We start from the raw sequence: 21,923 nt of genomic DNA, 5'->3' as shown, positions 1-21,923 counted from the left end.
TCATTTTGAAATTGTAACCACAACTTGCATTAATCTTCAAATGCCAGTTCTGGTAACGATATCAAAATGAATTCATACAGAATCCAATGAAATGAAAAATGAAATGAAATCGGAGGAGGACCAGAGTTATCCGCATTATTTTGATGCTGCAATTATCCGCATAATAGCGGCAACGGGACCAGATTTTGACTTTATGAACGCATTTCCAAATAATGCGGATAATTGCCATGGTGCGGTCACAAGGTCACCTTTTTCCAACACAACCGCATCGGAGGGGGCGTGTGCAGTTTTCATGACGATTATCCGCCATTTTCAGGACGGGCGCTCGTAAAAATATTGCGGATTATTTTCGGCGTTTGTGAATGCAATTTTTTATTGAAATATCCGCATTAATCTTAGGCGGTTAATTGAAAGGGGTAATAGACGTTCATACCCATTTAACCTGTTGATAACAGAGTTCAGTGATTCTCATAGGCTTTGTACAGGGACCATTTGGTTTCAGAGTACAATGGGTTAACACCTCAATGAAGGGTGACACGACATTTGATCTGGCGACAATTGCTCTGGGCCTTTTTTAGGTAGAGAGTAAGGGCTAGGTTTTCAATGGGGTTTTATTAGGTTTAGGGTTAGGTTTAAGTTTTACGGAATAGTGTTAAATCCAGGGTTGAAACTGGTCATTCCATGATTGGGTTGTATTTACAGCGGAGAAATCATCGCCAGAGCAAATGTCAAGGAACCCAGTTAAGAGTAGCAACGTGATTAGATCAATATAAATACTGACTTTTTATCAAAGGAAATAATTTGATTGCCCTTTGCACGGGGGGGGGGGGGTAATATGACATTTGTTTCCAAGTTATTTTCTTCAATTCAAGATTTCCATATTGCTCCATTGATGCTTATCATTATTATATAGATGTTATCCAAGAACTATTGCCTTTTATTAGCTTATCTGATTTGAAGTTTTGGGGAGAAAACTCATTATTATAATTGTTGAATTTAATTGTACGAATGTGCAAGATTGCAACATCAGCGCACAAAGGGTTACATGTAATTATCTCATGCTTAAACATTTTCAAATAGCATTTTACACTAGAAATCTTTGTAGCATTTCCATCTTATGTGGTATTTTTATTTTATAAGTTTTCCCCCACTAATAATTCAAATCAATTATCTTTCCTCCTGGTGAACTTGACCTTTAATGTTGGGACCACCCAACTCCTATACTCAACAAGTGAAATAACATGATTTCTTCATGTTCTGGAATGAACATACTGTACATTCTGCATCTGAACATGCTGTATAAACGAGGATCCTCCCACCTAAGTCCTGATCTTTCAATCAGCGAGAGCGAGAAATTGGTGCGAAAGGTTGGCGGGGATCAAACATTCGGGGGATAGAGAGATCATCTTGAAAATAAACAAATAGCATACATCACTGAACAGGTTTACCAGAGCCCATGGATCGTTTCCATTAGCACAAACAAGGCGAGAAGGGGAGTATTACATGGAATAAAGAGTCAGTGATTTCCACTGACTGTTGTGATAAGCTACTGAAATCCATGCATCTGATTGGTCTAGAGCATATATGATTAAAAATCTCTGAGAAGGTGCCTCATGACACATACTGCCCATAAAGGCGAGGAGGGGAGCTTTTCATGAAACAAAGAGTCAGCGATTTCCACTGACTATCGTTACAAGCTACTGAAATCCAAGCTTCCGATTGGCCGGGAGCAAAGTTGTGAGTGAAAAACCACTGGCAAGATGGTTTATGAAACACTCCCCTGGATGAAAAGTATGTTTTGCACAATGATGGATTTACCATGTTTTCTGTTCTGGTATGAAGTCTCAGCTGAAACTACTTAAGGCTGTGCACAAAGCTTGTTCGTCAATTTGCCCAACAAAGCAAAAAGAGGTATCCTACAGTACCAGCAAACTTGGCTTTTCAGACTCAAAGAACACATGATACCTGTACAAAATCATTAGCCATAGGACTAAACAAATATCTGGGCTCCATCTTACAAAGAGTTATGATTGATCTGATCAACCTCAAGTACATGGAAATCAAGGATCATCATATCATGAACATCATAATATTTTCTTCTGGTAGTTTGTACAAAATAGTTTCCTTTTGTAATCAAAGAGGAGCGCATCGAACATTCAAGAAAACTATATGAATAATTATGAATATCATCATATCTAGAAAATATCATGAACAAACATGTATTATAGATGTTGACATTGCTGGCTTTCCATAGTTGTGGTTGATCGGATTGATTTGAACTCGTTTGCCCTTTTTACACAGGATTTTCTTAACCCCGGACTATCGCTAACCCCGTACTATCCTTAACCCCGTACTATTTTTTTCCTTTTCACACATGCCAAATTGTTATTGCTAACCCCGGATAAGGAATGCTTGCTTTTCACACACGAAACTCGCTAACCCCGGACTAGTGGTTTATGTCGATCATTCGTAGTACAAGTACTTCACTCGTACACTTTTTACACACGCTACAATTTCCTTAACCCCGTACTATTTAGCCCCACCTATAGTACGGGGTTAAGCTTAGCCCACTTTCGTTTTACACATGCGATCTTAACCCCGTACTATTGCTCTTAGCACCGCAATTGGTGGGATAACCCTGCTTTTTGCAGGGCCAAATAATCCCGTACTATAGGTGGGGTTAGCCCACTTTGCAAAAATGCTGTGTAAAAAGAAAGTGGGCTAAGCTTAACCCCGTACTATAGGTGGGGCTAAATTGCCATTTAGCCCCACCTATAGTACGGGGTTAAGGAAATTTTAGCCTGTGTAAAAAGGGTATTTGTAAGATAGGGCCCTGGACAGGAACTCTGCCAAAAATTTTCAATCCGAAGGAACATAAAATCACTCCTTCATTATTCGGGAGATTGGAAACCTCCCCCTTGATGTCATCCATGCACATGCATGCTCATGGTGTGACGAAACAAATTTTACTTTCCAATATTCTTGCCAGATGATCAGAAACTGCTTTGGCAAGAACAATCAACCAGACAACCTGCTCTGTGTTAAACCCCCGCAATACCGATACAGAATATTTCACATCCCATTAACTGCTTTTATGTAACCCAAAGATCACAGGGATGGGCTATTCAAATACATAATCATATTAATCAAGTAATCACTTCTTTGAAATGCATAATACTACGTGAATAGACTCTGCAATTGTGAAAAGGTAAAATCTATATCATAGAACTGATGGGCCTACTAAAAATAACTTTATTATATTTCTATATGCAAACTTCAAAATAAGCCACTAAGTTTTGAAGGCTATAAAAAGCCTTTATTGTTGTTTATAAAAAACTTGAATATGGTATTGCCAAAAAAATAATAAACTTACCATGCATTTTCAGAAATGGAGATTTAACATATGAAAACTGATATTGCTATTTAGCACATGAAATTTATACATGTATCATGTGTACATTTCTATCTTCATTTAAATTTACTTTATCATGTTTATGGGAGTATTTACATGTACAGTCGTCCTCAAAATTATTCATACCCTTGTTGATATTTGTGATTTTTCAGGTTTGTGATGAAATAAATGCATTTTATCAAGTTTCTCTATGATTTATGTGTGACCTACTAGTGAAAGAATAACAATGCACAATTCAAGAAATTTTTCTTTTCAGGGGTATTTTATTCATAGATATTCAAACAATGTCATGTTCAAAATTATTCATACCCTAGGTTTTCTGAGTCCATTGTCTTTCATTAATAGTCGATAGCATAGCCTTTGTTCTTTACGACTGCTTCTAGACGATTCCTGTAAGTGTCCACAAGCTTCCTGCACGTCTCCTGCGGGATGTTGGCCCATTCTTCCTTGGCGTAGGCCTCAAGCTGGGTCAGGTTGGTCGGGTTCCTAGCCATCACTCTGACTTTCAGGTCTCGTCACAAGTTCTCGATCGGATTCAGGTCAGGACTCTGACTTGGCCATTCTAGGACGTTGACATCATGGTCCTTGAACCATTTCTTCACCAGCTTGGCGGTATGCTTTGGGTCATTGTCTTGTTGGTACTTCCAGTTGGGGCCAAGCTGGAGTTTTTCGGCAGATTCCTTCAAGTTCTCATCAAGGATCTGGATGTAATCCTCCTTTTCATGATTCCTTTGACTCTAACGAGGTTCCCTTTGCCACTAGAAGAGAAACATCCCCATAGCATTATGTGCCCACCACCATGCTTGGCGGTTGGCACAGTGTTCTTTGGATTGTATGCTTCCCCTTTCTTCCTCCAGACGTATTCAACATCCATATGGCCAAATAACTCCAACTTCGTCTCATCAGACCACAGGATGGTTGACCAAAAGCTTGGATTTTGCTTCAGATGACCTCTAGCAAAGGCCAGTCGAGCCTTCAGGTGTTTCTTCCTGAGCAACGGTGTCTTCCGAGGCCTGCGTCCATGGAGACCTCCTTTGTGCAAGACTCGCTCGATGGTGGACCGGGACACCTTCGTCCCTGACCGGTCAAGCGTTTCAAGTAGGGCCTTGGTTGTGGTCCGGGGGTTGTTGTTGACCTCTCTGCAGATTTTCCTGGCAAGTTTAGGGGACACCTTGCACTTCCTGCCACGCCCACTAAGGTTCTTCACAGTGCTGTACCTCTTGTGCTTCTTGATTACGCTCTGGACTGTTGCCACAGGGACGTCATACTGCTTTGAAATGGCCTTGTAACTTTTTCCCTCAATGTGGGCATTCACAAGACGTTGCCGTAGGTCCTCACTGAGCTCCTTCTACTTGGCCATGATTATCAGAGACGGAGAATAACCAGAATGCTTTCCTCTATACCCTTTTAGAAAGATGCTATTTTCCATCATTGTTCAATGGCTTGTTTAACAAAGAGGGTATTTAATTCATTGGAACATCTTGAAATAACTATAGAACAAAGAATAGCACATTCCCAGACAGTGAAAATAATGCGCATTGTCATAAAAGGACATTTTTGTTGAGGTATTGGCAAGGGTATGAATAATTCTGAACAAGTGCAAAAAATAACTTTCGACCCTATCTATTATTTATTATGCTAATGAAGACTTGCCAGCTCATATGTCAAATCATGCATAGCAACAAGCAGACAAAAGATACAAAGAAAGTTACATCATAATAGCTTTTACAAGTAAAGAATCTACCGAAGAATGTTTTTCCACAAGGGGTATGAATAATTTTGAGGACAACTGTATGTCTTCTTTTTTAATGATTGACTTTTCGTTGGGTTTTGCTTTATAAGTGGTGTGTAATGATTATTTGGTATCTTATGCTGCAGTATTTATATTTTGGTGTTTTATATGTTTTATTATTATTCTTATCATTATTGTTATTTATTTTTATTTTTGCTGATTATTTTTTTCTTTTGTTATTTGTATATTGATTCAATGATTGTAAACCTTTGAAAATCAATAAAACATAAAAAAAAATAACTTTAGGCAGAATCGGTCATTGAGCTAATATCATTGGAAGTGCTTAATTGGTCCATTCATTGTTTTTATGCAATTCTCCAAAGGCTGAATCTTGACATGTAAGGGATTATTTTTTTAATTGGAGATTATTTGATTGGATGACAGAAATTTCAAGTATTCCAATCAATATAAAACAGATATGATTAAAGTGATTAGTGAGTACCGTGTAACAACCTCTGGTTTTGAAAAAGGGGAATTCCCTGGTTCAAAATTGCTTTCAGTCTTCTAGAAATAAATGATCAATACAAAGAATGAATTCAGACAAGAGAGTAAAGAGATTTTATACGTATACATTCGCAATTCCAAAGCTTCGTTATTCCGAAGGTTCGTTAATCCGAAAGCGAAATAAGGTTCGTTATTCCGAAGGTGCGACAATCCGAAAACGAAATGAGGTTCGTTGTTCCGAAGGTTCGTTAATCCGAAAACGAAATAAGGTTCGTTGTTCCGAAGGTTCGTTTATCCGAAAACGAAATGAGGTTCGTTGTTCATTTCGTTTTCGGACTAACGAACCTTCAGAATTACGAACCTCATTTCCTTTTCAGATTAACGAACCTTCGGAATTACGAACCTCATTCCGTTTTCAGACTCACGAACCTTCGGAATTACGCCAAAAATGTTCGGATTAACGAACCCTTTTTCGTTTTCGGATTAACGAACATCGAGGTATAGGCAATTTACGTGTTTCGGAATTACGAACCTTCGGAATAAAGAACCTTCAGAATTACAAACCTTCGGAATTACGAAGTGTAACCGATTTTATAAATATAATTGGCTTGAATGGAACAACAACTCAGATTTCTATCAAGACTACCTTGTTTTGAGCAGGTGGTGAATATATTCCACTATATACCCTTTATCAGGCGTTATCACCTGATATCACACTTCTGAATGACTTCCTATGGACCAATCTTATATCACCCGACTTCCTATTACCTGTGCAATAAAAATCTATATACACTGGTAGACAGGTTAATAGATGTTACTATAAATCAATTGCAAAGTGCTTTTCAAGTTTGACAAAGAAAAATATTTGCTTTGATTCATAGTTTGAGGTAGAGTCCGCCATCAGATTTTTCCGCAAAATCATACTTCAAATATGATGTCACCATATCATGGAGGATCTAGATCTGGTACAGTTACATAAACTGAACAAATGTGATATCTCCTAGTGTCGTGTGTGTGTGTGTGTGGTGGGGGGGAACGAGGGGGGGGGGGAAACGAGGGGGAGTGGGGAACTCCCTCTCAAGGCTGGTGTTTTGTTTGATATTCTAGTCTGGATGTTATCATATATCTCCAGAACTCAATATCAGAAATCAGTAATTGCAGGAGCATATCATGCATTGGTGTGAAACAAGTAATATTCACAAAAGTAATGCATCAGTGCAAATTTGAATTAAAATGAATGTTTGCAATCCACCATTTCCCTGTATAGTAAATAAACTCTACCTTCACTACTTATGTTCATTGATAACCTGATGATGTTGATGATGATGATATACAACATTTGTATAGCACCATTTACCTGTAAAAAAACATCCAAAGGTGCCGGCGTCCTAATATGTTACACATTATTCACAAAGTTGCTGGAATAGAAGAGTCTTCAGTTCAGATTAGAAGGTCTCAATGTTGTTACAAGTACAAAGTTGGATTGGTAGAGAATTTGAGAGATTTTGACAATACAAGAGCCAAATCAAACTTTCGCTCCCATCATATCCAGCAACTGGGGTCAGCAACAGGTCAAAAAAGACATGTGCTTTATTTGAACTTTGAACTTTTACTGAAAGAAAACACCTTTCAGCCCCCAAGGGTCAAAAAGGATTCTAAAACCAAGAATATAAAGCAAGTAAAAAAAGAACATTAAAATGCCAATCATAAACAAAGCGAGGAATGTAGGCCTACTCCAGTCCAAGAAGGAAAGGGAAATGTGGTATTGGTTTTTAACATATACAAAGGAGAGACCTGAATTAATTTAAATAATCACGCTAAAACTGATTTGCTGAGACAGTATGGGCATAGACCTATTATAGCTCCATGGTATTGGCCATTTCATAAATACATTACACACAATGACCTCTATGACCTTTGACCATGTGACCCAAAAGTCTCAACAAATCATTGTCACTCACATATGTATAGGCAGGCCTACATGAACCAAGTTTGAAGTTAAAACCTTCCCGTACAGTTCTTCAGTTATCACATGGATGTGATATTGTGGTGAGTGGAGGAGTTGGTAGTAGAGGAATTTGGCAATTTACCCATGCACCTTGGTTGTCATGCGCCAAAAATATGGTATAAATGTGGTTCTAGCCACTTTCTGACGGAGAAAATAGGCCCTACGGCCTTTGTATTACCTCTGACTGGTTCATCCCAACCATTTACAACAGGAAGAGCAGATACTTGTAAGGTGTTCATGGAAATTATTGTCTAAGAGATAAGATGGAGAAAGTTGTTTTTTCATGATCATATTGCCTAGGCCTCTATAAATACCTGGAATCGGAAGAAGTTTATGGGTAACCAGCAAAGTGAAGGAAAGAAAAAAAAATCAGACACTGCTTGGTGAAAATTTGAATAAAATCAGACAAAGAATCAAGAAAATTATTAATTCTAAAGGTGTAAAAAACACACATATAGACGAATTGCTAATTATCAAGTAAGCCTACATGACTAATGGAAGAGTTATTCAAAATTTTAATATTGAAGAACATATTCACTATGTTGCCAATTTAGGATTTACAACATCTCAATGATCATTTTTTTTTATTATAAATAGTTATTTATAACTCAAATAGGCCTAAGTTAATACTCGTTCCATTTTTTCCAAATTGCATAAAATTGACTGTGTTGTAAATGCTGAACGACATCAGCAATTTATTATCTTATTCATATAAAAAATCCAAATAAACATGATTTGGATAATTGGATATATGCAATGAGAATTGAATAGTTTTGTTTATGATATACATGGTACTATTCACACCCGTCCAGTCATGAAAATACGGCCAGAGCCATTTTTATAATTTACAATAGAGGAGAAAATATCACTTGTATCAGCTTGATAGATTTGTTACAAGTTATGTCAGACCAGAGAATCTGGCTATTTCTGAATGGTTACTGGCCCGACAGCAATTTTTACCGATCTGTGACCGTCAGACCGGACCGGTGTGCTGCTATAACCCATGAAAACATTAGAAGCTAAACAGCAATTTTCTGCATCAACATTCTGCCTATTGTCATCATATTTTTGTGACTAAATGAGTATGAAAGCTCCTGCAAATCGTATGGTTCAATAAAGATATAGCACTACCAGGTATGAAATGCTATCAATCAAATTCTAATTCCACATGTGGTGATGACTGTCGATTGATAGGAACCTGTATGAATAACGCTAATACTGTATCAACATAACCTTTGGGAATGACTGCCTGTGCCAAGGTATGTGTACCTAACATTCAGCATGGGAATAAGGATTAAATATGTTGATATTTTCAACCATTTCAATTTTCATGGTTATGAAGTGCGCTACATTAACAAAGGACAGAGTGGTCTGTAACAAATTAATGACAACTAAAAAATAAATGAAGGCTGAAAAAAAATACAAACAGTTGTGGAAAATCAAAACTCTTTTCATGAAAGGGAAATTATCGTTTTGAGGTATCCAATTATTTTCATGGTAGAGAGGACACCATTGAAATAATTAGAAATTAAAATTATTAATTTTGAACTATCATCCTTTTTTCATTATCGGGAGAATACCATGTAAAGGAATTTAGTGTAACTAAATTCTTTTCATGGCATTTATTAAGAGAATATCATATTCTGTCACAGAATGTCCATGGAGGACCACTGACAAAAATCCTGCGCATGAAAAATATAACAAATTGATGGCTGAATCTGTTGTCTGTCCTAATTCTCTTCTCCATTTTCAACCAGTTCCAAGAATGCTGATTTTCTGCGTGTAACCAGGGAAAAAGGAATGAGCAATGACAACGAACGCTTGACCATGACAGAATGAATACTTCTCACAGATCAACAGATTCATCTCTGACAACTCTCACTGCTCATATACCTATACGTCTTGGACGGTACCTTAAAACATGCAGATCAAAGTCAAGGTTTATTTACAAATCAAAGTTTTGTTTACAAATCTAATTTTATACAGACATTGCACTTGGTAGACATAGCAATAGATGATGAAGATAGTTGATTAGAAAAATATGTTTTAGTGGTGGTGGTAGTAGTGGTGGTGGTGGTGGTGGTGGTGGTGGTGGTGGTAGTAGTAGTAGTAGTAGTAGTAGTAGTAGTAGTAGTAGTAGTAGTAGTAGTAGTAGTAGTAGTAGAAGAAGAAGAAGAAGTAGTAGTGGGTGCAACAGCAGCAGCAGTAGAAAAGTAGTAGTAGTATCAGAAGTAGTAGTAGTATTAATGACAGTAGTAGTACTAGTATGATTAGTAGTAGTAGTTCATAGTAGTAGTATGAGTAGTAGTAGTAGTAGTAGTAGTAGTAGTAGTAGTAGTAGTAGTAGTAGTAGTAGTAGTAGCAGTAGTAGTAGCAGCAGTAGTAGTAGTAGTAGTAGTAGTAGTAGTAGTAGTAGTAGTAGTAGTAGTAGTAGTAGTAGTAGTAGCAGCAGCAGTAAAGTAGCAGTATCAGAAGGAGTAGACGTAGACATAGTAGTGGGCAAAATTATCGTAGACATAGATGTAGCAGATGTAGACACATCAGTAGATGTAGAAGTAAATGTAGAAATAGACAGACATAAGCAGATGTATTTTGGACATAGACGTAAACATAGAAATAGAATCGCATGCAGAAATGATGTAAATGACGTACAAGTAGAAGTAGAAGCAAAAGTATATTAGACATAGAGGCAGAAGTAGATGTAGAAACAGACATAGAAGTAGAACTTTAACAGAAAGAGTATACATACAATTGCTGTTTACTTACAAATTGTTGTAGTACGAGCCTTGTATTATTCCACTAGGACTTTGAACATTAATGATCTGGCAATCCTTTATTACTGTTAAATCCTTTTAGAATCTGAAAGACAAAATTGGTCAATTCATTTAATTCATGATGATTGTGATGAACAAGCATTCTTAAAAAGACTGAAGAATGCTCATATAAATTTTTTCAAAATAATCTCCCATACAAAGTTTTAAGAGAGAAAAAATGACAAGAAAGACAAAATGCTCCCTCATTTCATTCCTTAGCAAGTGGTTGTCAAATCAATATAATCAAGAAAGGGTAAAAATCAATCTTAAAATGGCAGAGATGAAGCAGCATTTTCAAAACGGGAAGAAAAACACTGTCACTCCTCTACCCTTTTTTTTCCATATTTTCCACCCTTTGTTAAAGAGTGTATACACCAAGGCCCATATTCTGATGTCGGGTTTAATTTAAACTCTGGTTTGAAGTTGTGGTTTCACTATGGAGAGCCAATACAGCAAAAACTGTGGTGTTAACCGGTGTACATAGAGGACCACACCAGTTATTTTACACTGGTGTTAAATTAGTGGTGTTAGTTTTACACCTATAGGTGTTATTACAACAACTATGGTTGTTACATTTACACTCTTTGGTGTTATATTCAATCTCTAGGGTGTTATTTTAACACCTCAGGGTGTGGTCCTCTATAACACCAATTGGTGTCAGTTTTAACACCACAGTTTTTACAGTGAATAATGGCATAAATCTCTAACAGTAGAACTTCAATGTATCGGATCATTTTTTCTCTCAAATCATTCTTAACTGTTTCGGAAGTATAAATTGGATAGTTTTTTTCACTTTTCACGAGGTAGGAAAGAGCACGGTGAACATAATATAGACATACAATGTAAGAATTTTTTTTACATTTTGGCTGTCCATAAGTTTAGCAAAGAGTATGAGCCAATAGATATAGGTCTATTGATAATTTCAGAATCACCGCCCCCCCCCCCACCATACCCACAAACATCCCCTTTCTCTCCCTCCCTCCCAACCACAACCACTGCTTTATCAAAGAAACGAAACATTTTATCTTCCAAGTTTTGAAATTCGAGAGGCAAGAAAATATAACTGAGTGGGGATTCGAGAAAATGAAGTGAAGATTACAAAATTCAATCTCAACTTCTTACAACTGCAAGAAACAAATTGACCTTGAAAAGAGCATTTGTAACCGGACTTAGGCAAGACCGCAAACAAATCGGTGGTCTTTTCTTAAACATGTTTGCAGGGCATATTTAAGTAGACCTACAAATCCAGGAATTTGGAGGAAATCTCCAAAATAGGTCAACGAAACCTAGCGGCAGGCTTGTGTAAGGTGCGTTGGGTTCAAACAATTATTCTATTTTTTCCACTAAGAATCACCATTTTCAAGACATTTTGGAAGTAGTCGGAACAAAGATTTAATCTAAACTCTGGTCTATAGTTGTGATATACGCATGCAAATCAAATTATGGCATATGAAAAAGTGTATAATTTGTCAGCACATTTGGTTCTCACTTCATTCTCAACCGTCTATGAATAAAAACTAAACACACATACGATGCTGAAAAATTAGCATATTTTGTATGGAAGAGAATCTGTCTTGATGAAGGATTTCTTAAATGCTCTTCCTCGGTGGCCCTGTTTTTGGTTCCATCTTTTGCTGTGATTCTGGCCAGGGCGGATCCAGGATTTTCCAAAAATGGGGGCAAATTATTCAAAGGAAAATTTTGACAAGCACCCCAAAAAAAGGTTTTCAACCACAAATAAAGGATATTTCGTACCCGAAAAATATGACAAGCAAAAAAAAAAACGTTTTACCTCTGTTTTAAAGGCATTTTTACATTACGAGTTTCAATTTTCCTTCTCATAAGGGGACATGTGCCCCCAACCCCTCAATCCCCCCTGGATCCACACCTGATTCTGGCACATGAAAATTGCTTGAACATGCCTGTAAAACTAACATAAAGAAAGGAGGTATACTAGAGGCAGGGAAGTATGGACAAATTCTGGAATGAAAAATATTATTCTTCATAAGTTTTTTCCAAGGCAAACTTGGCTCACTTCTTTGAGATTACAGAGTATCAGATTTCAGTACGCACAACAAACGGCCAATTAGTTTATTTTCAAAGGAGATTAAACACCACTGAGGAAACTTTACTGGGGCTAAAATTTTGAGCAAAATATTATTGAATCTCGCCTTTATGAATGAGAATTCGCTTCAGGATTCTTTTAAAGTAGGTGAGTTCATTTTTATGCAATTTAAAGGTGCCATATCTGCGTGTCTAAAAGTTTATAATTAAAGAACAAAAAGTGAACACATACTCTCGTTACTAAACTTTGATATCAATATATATTCTATAGGACATCTGCAGAATAATCTTATCATCATAATACCAGTTATGAAACCAGAGAGTGAGGTTGTCAACAATACTCTCCATACCATTACTGTGTGTCCTGAATTTACCATTTACAAGAAAATTCAATAAATTCCAGATTAGGATCAAGTAATCAGTTAAAAATAAACAATAATAATGATATCCCAATAAATTCTTTACTTGTTTGCTTTATCGCCAACTACGGATGCCACGATTTTCCTGAGCACACCAAAAAGGCTACTCTTCAACATTTGACAGCATAAATAGCTTTCTTTATTTGATCAAGCAACTTTTTTATGACATAGATAATTGGACTTAAGACCTTGTACAAAACAAATGGCACGCTGGGAGCATGAGAAACATCCACCAAATCTCCCAAGATTGAGTTCTGGGGTCCGTTGCAGAAAGAGGTGCGTTTAAATGCACGTCAAAAAATCAATCGCAATGCTCAAATGTGTGCTGTTGATTGGTTGATAATCAAGTTGCACATGAATTTTAGAGTTGCGATTGATTGCAATTCTTTGTGCAACAGGCCCCTGGTGCTCAAAATTACTTGATGGATACACGCTGGGTTTTACCAATGCAATCTAAAACGAAACTATATCATAATCGAGCCAACACAAAAAGAAAAAAATCACGAATCTACCAATGGCTGACTTCTGTCCTCATCATGAAGCTTAAAGCCAAAGGTGCGTTCAGACAGTTTTGTGAAGCAAGAATGGAAAACATAAATACCAAATCAAAGTAGAATTTGTTCGATCAGTGGGGAAGGGGGTTAAGCAGCGATTTTTGTTTTATCAATGTTGATTTTCCATATTTCACAAACAAGGTGCCTTCACAGCGACCAAAAAATTGAAATATTTTACTGAGTATTCTCTAATCGGGAAATTATCCGGACTTGGAATGCTGTCCCTCTTCCAAATTCTCAAAGTATTCTTGGCTTCAAATTTTGTCTCAATAATTCAATTTTCTATTTATCTTGTATGACCGATTGTGTTTATTATTGCAATCATTACTTTTCATACTTTGTGCGCACTATTGGACTTCTTGTTTTATTTTAGCGCCTCTTGAATATTACATATTTTTATTTTTCATTATCAACTAACTATCAGGTATTTTGTGGCCTAAACACAATAGTAAATTTACAGGTCTTTGCGAGATGAGTCAGTCTGAATAGTAAACTGGCATTTCGTCTACTGCCAATTTGTGCGTTGCCTGGTCTACCTTAATCTAATGCCATTCCGTCCAGCAACATTTCGTCTAACAGCCATTTGGTCCAATAATCACTTCGTATAATCACCAGTTCGTCTATGACCCCTTCATCTCATAACCAGCTGGTCTAATACCTTTTTTTCTATTCATTCATTGTGCCCCATGAACACTTAGTCCAATTAGACCAAATGGCATCCCACTGGTTATTATTAGACCGAATGGTGAGTGGAAGAAATGGTAGTTAGACCATGGGGATAGTGGAAGAACTGATAGTAGACCAAATCATAGTAGAAGAGTTGGAGAAGAAATTGAACGAATTGGCATTAAAGGGGAAGTTCACCCTGACAAAAAGTTCATTGTAAAAATAGCAGAAAAAATGATAAAAAATATTGACGAAGGTTTGAGAAAAATTCATCAAATAATTAAAAAGTTATTAGAATTTCAATTATTTGATTTGTGACGTCATATGCGAGCAGCATTCCTACATAGCGAATGGTAAAAAATCAATGAAATGTCATTTTCTCAGAAAATTAAAAATGGTTTTCACTGTACCTATTGTATATCAATAGACAAAACATTTCACACCCGATCATGAATAGAAAACATAATTAAAGTCATCAGGAACCATGAAAAATTTGAAATTCATGCATTTTATATTACTTAACAAATGAAGCAGCTGCTCGTTTATGACGTCACAAATCCAAAATTTTGAACTCCAATAACTTTCTTATTCTTTAACGGATTTTCCTCAAACCTTCACCAATAATTTTTACTATTTTTTCTGCTATTTTTACAATAAAGTTTTCTCTAGGGTGAACTTCCCCTTTAAACCAACTGGTCATAATCTGTCTAAATATGCCTAGAGAAATAAGGTTTTTCATCTTGAAGAAGGCTAAAATCTTGAAACCAAGAAAGTTGGGCTGACCCACTTTGACCCCCGAAATATAGGTCAACTTGGAGTGTACAAAAGCATCTCATGGATGTGGGCCACCGTGATGACATCACAGGATTTGATTATGATTTCTCTTTTGTTCAAATGATTTTTAGAGACACCATGCAGTTTCCAGAACAATGTTTTAAAATACATCTTTTGAATAAGCATTTTATGTTTTAGCTTTCAAAGATCTACTGGTATAGCAAAAAAACTGACAAACATTCTACATTCTAAACACCCTTTCACATGGTAAAAATAATTTGTAATTTGAATGATTCCAGTGAAAAAATAAGACTAATAAAGAATATGTAGCATATGTGAAACCAAACTAGAACATGATTAGAATCTTTCATGATCACAATAGGAATCATCATTACAATGATGATTCAAGATTAACATGTGAAAAGGCCCTAAATTTTACGTCTAAGAAAACTGCGATCGTAAGATAGTTACCTGAACAAATCTCAACTTCTTCAGAATTTAATGTTCTTGTTTAATATTTACAGGTCTTTATTAAGATCACAAGTGACAAATCCTTCTTTTTTATTGAAGATTTTATTGCTTCAAAATCAAATCACAATATATATAAATAATAGGAGCAATATAATATATCATATACATGAGTAGAAAATGTGTTACAATTTAGCAAGAACATCTAGAGTTCAATGGATTCCATTTGTAGAGGTGAACTGAAATTTTGCCTCGTTTTACTGCGATTGCTTGCTCTATTATTCTTTAAAAATAATGTCATTTTGAAAGTGTCCGAAGATGGAATAGCATTTTCTCATCAAATTTTTGTTTATATATAAAGAATTTTGCATAAAATATTATGGTATTGACAAGACTATTTTTTTTATTGACTCGAAAACAAATATCCAAAACAGGAATACGCAAAGTAAGAATGTTTAAATTGACTAACCACTTCATTCGAAAATGTATCAACAACTGGACAACAGAAAAACAGGTGCATACATCTTGGCTTTGGTACTGACAAAGATTACCAACAAAATTGACAAATACTTGCAATTTTGCCGCAATCCTAAGGTGAAAAGCAGTAAGCTGAACACATCCGAATACTACAAAAGTGCATTGTCATAAGATCCACCTGCCTAACAATTGGAAGTGTGGAGCAAAGGAAACAAAAATTCAATGCTATCATTCATCCACAGCATAACAATACACCAACCTCACAGACACAAAGCGGAGCAATTGATTATCGTGCTGATTTCCATGACCGATTGTATTGATCATTATCAGCAATCAATTTTAGCAATTAATTGTACAATCAACGGCAATGTTTTGTGCAACCGAACCCTGGCAGGTTGATTGATTTTAGATGACTGAATGTAACTTTTATCCTTCAGGGTTGGTTACACTTGAAAGGAACGGAACAAAAGTCTGCTTCTACTGCACGTGTCCAAAACCACCACAGGGATATATATACTACAAGAAGGAATCGCAGATATAACATGGCTTCCTGATCTATTTGGATTTATAAAATAAAGACAAATTCTGACTTTGACATCACAAAACCATCATTAAAAAGCCTGAAAGTTTGATCCCCTGCCATAGCAGTTAAATCCTGAGGCAAGGCATCTATTATAACAAGTGATTTTTGATTATCACTCCCAGACCCCAAATAAAGACAAGTTCTGACTTTAACATCACAAGACTGTCAGTGTAAAGCTTGAAAGTTGGGTCCCCTGCTATAGCAGTTAAATCCTGAGGCAAGGCATGTTTTATAACAAGTGCATTTCTGAGTATCATTCCAAGACCACAAATAAAGACAAGTTCAGCTTTAACATCACAAGACTATCAATGCAAAGCTTGAACATTTGATTCCTTGCTATGGCAGTCAAATCCTGAGGCAAGGCATATTTTACAACAGGTTAATTTCTGAGTATTACCCCCAGACCCAAATAAAGACAAGTTTTTGCTTTAACATCACAAAACTATTAATGCAAAGGCTGAAAGTTTGATCACCTGCCATAGCAGTTAAATCTTAAGGCAAGGCATCACATAATAGGTGTTTGAGCCCCAGACGACATGTTTATAACCAAAGCTGCTAGATAAATGGCTGGTCGGTTGCGATAAAAAACTAACAATCAATCACAAACCTCAAAATTAATAATAAAACTTGCAATTAAAAATTAGCGACTGATTTTTTTGCGGGGGGTGAGGGCGGTCTGGGTTTTTCAAAGTGTGAATTGGATAGCTTTAGTGAACATTGGCAAAATCAACGACTAAGCAATTGAAATAATTTAAAAGCGATTGCAAATAGGTTTCGTGCAACAGTCTGGCCCTTGGTTCATATAAGGGCCGTCTGCACCATCCCGAGTTTTCATATCAGCATGCTATTTCTGATCTGGCAAATTATCCTGATCTGAACAATCTCGAGATTATTTGCAATGCAGACGCAATTATCGCGCTATTTCATAGGATTAATCTCGAGATTGAATCCCAATCGGGCTAAAATCTTGAGATTGGGCAAACTCGGGATGGTGCAGCACCGCCTATAGAGTATATAGGCCCTTGTCTTGCAAAGCATTGCAATCAATCTTATCACTTGAAGACTAAATGGCAATTAGACTAAATTGATAGTTGACCAAGTGGGGGTTAGTCTATAGGTAGTTTCAGACCGACTTTTAGCCCAGCGTGTCGTTGGGCGCGGGAGCTTTGGGTGGCTGCTGGGCTAGTGATTTTGAATCTCGCGTCTTGCCTGCTTATCAGACCATACTGCGCATGCTCGTAACTTCAGGAACTTATCCCGAAGGGATATGTTTCGGGGCGGTGTGAATGCAGGAATAATTATTGGGTATTTTTTTGCCTAAAAAAGGTCTCGTAATTTAACAGGGATTCTTGTGATCGAGGCGGTTTGTAATCACCTCATGTAGTATTAGGCTATCAAATAAGTAGACCAACTGCTTTGTAAATCGAGTGAGCATGAACTGTTATTGTAAAATTGTGAATTATGAATAGTACAGAAGGGGAAATTTTTAATTTAAAGCTTCCTTTGTATTGGAAGCTTATTTATGCAATTTGAATTGAAAAGGGGGAGGAATATCGCAATTTTTCTTTTTCAACAATTTCATACAATTTCACATCTTGTTGGCACGTATTATAGCAGTTCCTGGGAACTTAACTGCTATAATTCCATCCAAAGGCTGCTATTAAACCTCTTTTGATGCTGGGCTTTTTGAAAAGCATAATTGAATGAAGTGCATCAACAGTGTAAACAAGGGCATAATGTGAAATGCCCCGAGCAGGCAAATGAACTGTGACAAATGCCCTGGTCAAATGGGCTCGTTCACACCCGAGTTCATCTCGCTTTAATCTAGGAATAAACTTGCACGATAAAGCTATTTTTGTCATGTTTTCCCAAAGTAAGATGATTTTGGAGCTGTATATTGTACAAAGCACCAAAATCTGACGAACTCCGCATAAGCAAATTATGTAAAAAAAAAAAAGTGCTGCACGATATATTGTGCTGTATTGCATGGTCAATCTAATAAATAATGATCATTAAGTATGATTATATTCAATGGATTTTTTTCAAGGGGCATCACAAATATTCCACTTGTTAAAGACAATATTGCATGAATCAAACTGCACACATCGACTTTTCATGCAATATTGGCCCAAACTAATGGAAAATTTATGGTTGCGAGCCATGCGACATATTGTAGAAACATTTCATGCCAATTTCCACTTTTAACTTTCAGTTTCATTTCTGTATTATTATCTTATCTTTAAATCTGCACACAAAGTTGGGGGTCTGAATGCATCATTATAATACGATCTTTAAAATCAATAATTGGAATACGCGGATTCGTCATTTGATTTGAATTTAACGAGGAGGGCAATAATCATTATATCTAATGGGAGCCATTGGAATTCTGCCCTCTTATCATCCATGCCCCCAAGGAAAAGAGATTACAACAAGAGATGTATACAGGCTAGCTGCGATGATGCCAGTTTATGCTCAAATCATTATTTTGCAGAGCTGCCAACCTTAAAAGTAAAAAAGTAGTAATCCAGAAGCTAAAAAGTCACGATTTTGACATAAAAGTCATACTTTCATATGCGCCTCTTTCTTTTGAGGCTCAGATTCAGAATTATCTCTGGTACTCTCTTATTTGCGTGCATAAATCCATGATAAATCCGAGAGGAAAAAACAAAGGCCACCAATCTAAAGCAGGGGTAATAATATAATTATAAGTCCTTTGGACGTGCTTAGAGATACTATAATCATACTGTGATATGTGTGCTTTATAAGAATTGTTTAGTATTATAATAGCAAGGATCATCGTTCAGTGCATTAAGTATGAATGTGGGTATATCCCCTCACAAAACATGAACTTTTCTTTTCAGTGCAGCTCTTCACCCAAAAAACAGATTTTCTTGAACACAAGATTTAATCAATCACACAAAGTAAACAGCTTCAAATTGTTATGTCATTCTTTTGACACTTCATGTCATGGGCAAAAGTTGGTATACTGGACCATAACAAAATGATGCAGAGCGGCAGAGGTCAAAGCTTCATGCCCTGCGTGGTCCTGTCTTTGCAAAAGTTTGGATTCTGATGCTTGACTTGAAATCGTTCCTTAACATGAATAATCATATACACGCCGGCCTGTAAAAATTCACACTCCCCTTTCTTGAATAATCCTATGCTATGTAAAGCTATCTATGGGCAGGACAAAAAAGAATTACTCAAAGTATTACTCTACTACGAGTACTAAAAAGTTTATAAAAAAGCAGAAATGTGTAGAGGAGAAAGAATTCCAAACAGGGCCTACACTAACCTGGAAATGAGCGCAATTCGCTCCAGGAAAGTTATCCAACTCTATTTACTTCCAAAACTTGACCACCAATGCCCAACAACTGCATAGACACCATCAAAGATCACAGTTAACTTTCCAACATACAAGTGCACTCCGAACTTCTTCCAAATGTAAATTCAGTGTGCAAGACAGCTCTTGTAGCTCCCCAGATTAGAAAGGACCGGAGAATATAGAAGCACGTATTGGAGGTCTGTACTTGCGGTGGAGAAGAAAGCAGACAAGCCAGCCAGCAGCCCAGCATGCGTGCCAACTGATGAACAGTTGTACAGTTAAATGTAAACCAACTCACTGACTCGGTACAATACCTGTATGTTCTCAATAATGGGGTCTTTTTTTTCCATAAGAAGCACTCACCAGTTCAGATTGATTGTCAGCACACTGCATTGTGTGTACTTGTAGAACCACTGGAGGGAGACAGAGAGAGAAGGAGAGTTAAGGAAAGAGAAGGAAAGAGAGGGGCAGAGAGGGACATATAGAGACAGACACACAGACAGAGAGAAGGAAAGAGAGAGACAGGCAAACATATCGACATGAAGAAAGACACAGAGAGGGAGAGCGATAAAGCAAGATAGAATTAGAATAAGAACAAGAGAGAGGGTGGATGGGAGGGAGGAATGGGAAGAGAGGAGTAAGAAGGGCAGATATGGATAAAATTTAAAAAATCATGAAGGAAAGAAAGAACCATAATGAAATAAATCAAAACAAACCAAAACAGACTATGGAAGTCCAGTATGTATATGTTTTTCCATCAATCAATGATGAGAGAGAGAGGGAGAGAGATGTGCAAAATGATGATATAGCAATAAACAGAGAAACAAAACATAAACAGACAAACAAACACGTGAACAGACAAATAAAACAGAAAGAGACAGGTTTACAGTGAAAGAAATACATGGTCAGATTAATAAACAGACAGAAAAGGACAACATAAAACACAAACTGTGACAGATGCGGAGTGTGTGTCTGTGCGTGCTCGAGGGTGGGTGTGTATGTGTGAGCAAGAGAGAACAAGAGTGAGACAGAGAAAAGATGGTACAGATATAATAAGAAACATATTCTCTCTCTTTCTTACTATGGACCTTGTGGTAGGTCCAGACCATGTTCTTACCAAATGATTTTTCCACCAGCCCCTGGCTCTTACTTGGCCTTCTCTGAATTCTCTGAAAGCCAGACAGGTGCATCTATCAGGAACACAAACTTAGGATCCTTGAAATAATAAGTCAGGGAAGAAAATACCCCCTTTAACACTTCAGAGGTCACTGGAGTTAAAATCAATCCTTAGAGTGAAGAGGAGTAAAAGGGGTCTTGGACAGTTGGCTTTCATTCCTTTCAGCGGGATCCCGCATGGTGCTTTGTAGCAGGGTGTGAAGCGCTACTTTGGGATTGAAAGAAAAGTTTCGAAAGTTGTGAAGAAGTGTCTGGATCAGAGAATGAAAGCCAAGCTGAGTGAGAGACAGAAAAAAAACTTGGCGGCTTTGAGCAAAACTGAAAAAAATTGAGATGTTCACTGCGATATTCAAATTGAGTTTGAAAGCAAGGTTATTCTTCGCTACCTAGAAGTTGGTCAAATCCTGCCTGACATCTCGTCTAAATTTCTTGGATTGAAATAGATTGCGATGAGGAACCAATCCAAAGTTGGATTGAAGTTTTTAATCTAATAGATTTAGAATTCAATCTTATTATATTGAACATTTTGATCCATTTTTGGATTGGTTCCTGTAATCAGATTGACTTTCAATCTACAGAATTGATAGAGTACCACTTTATACGGCTACACAACTACAATGAAAGTTTTTTACTGACAATATACCAAACTGTTGGCAAACTTAGTATTATTCAACAATGAGAGCTTAAAAGTTTGCCAGTTCCTCAAGGTGAATGAAATTTTAACACTAGTGAAAAAGGTGTAGAACGCCCTCTTGAGTTTTAAGTCACCACAAGATCTGTTTTCCTAAAAGCAAATGATATCATTATCTATGCATATCATGTGGAACTCCTCCAATGTGTCATGAACTCAGAAATTTCAAAGGGTTTCAATTTTTTGTCCCACTTGGTCTACTAGCAGAGGTCTAATTCTCTAATCGTCTCACATATGGTTAGTCCCACTTGGTCTAC

General features: G+C 36.8%; 1 protein-coding gene across 2 annotated transcripts in view; it reads right to left on the bottom strand.

The window, feature by feature from the left end:
- The window catches only part of LOC121405965 (excitatory amino acid transporter-like), a 73,521-nt gene that overhangs the window by 40,088 nt on the left and 11,510 nt on the right, over positions 1-21,923 (bottom strand). The window contains exons 1-2 of one of the 2 annotated variants that reach the window (XM_041596963.1): positions 19,770-20,085; positions 10,423-10,515 (exon numbers count right to left, since the gene is read on the bottom strand). The gene's annotated coding sequence lies outside the window, so the exon portion shown is untranslated. Of the gene's footprint in view, positions 1-10,422; positions 10,516-19,769; positions 20,086-21,923 lie in introns of those variants that run through there. The other variant, XM_041596962.1, reaches the window with a different exon arrangement.

The sequence above is a fragment of the Lytechinus variegatus genome, chromosome 19 (genome assembly GCF_018143015.1).
Source record: "Lytechinus variegatus isolate NC3 chromosome 19, Lvar_3.0, whole genome shotgun sequence".
Taxonomy (NCBI): domain Eukaryota; kingdom Metazoa; phylum Echinodermata; class Echinoidea; order Temnopleuroida; family Toxopneustidae; genus Lytechinus; species Lytechinus variegatus.
Note: the sequence above shows the minus strand (reverse complement) of the source record. Positions and strands in the feature narration are given on the sequence as shown.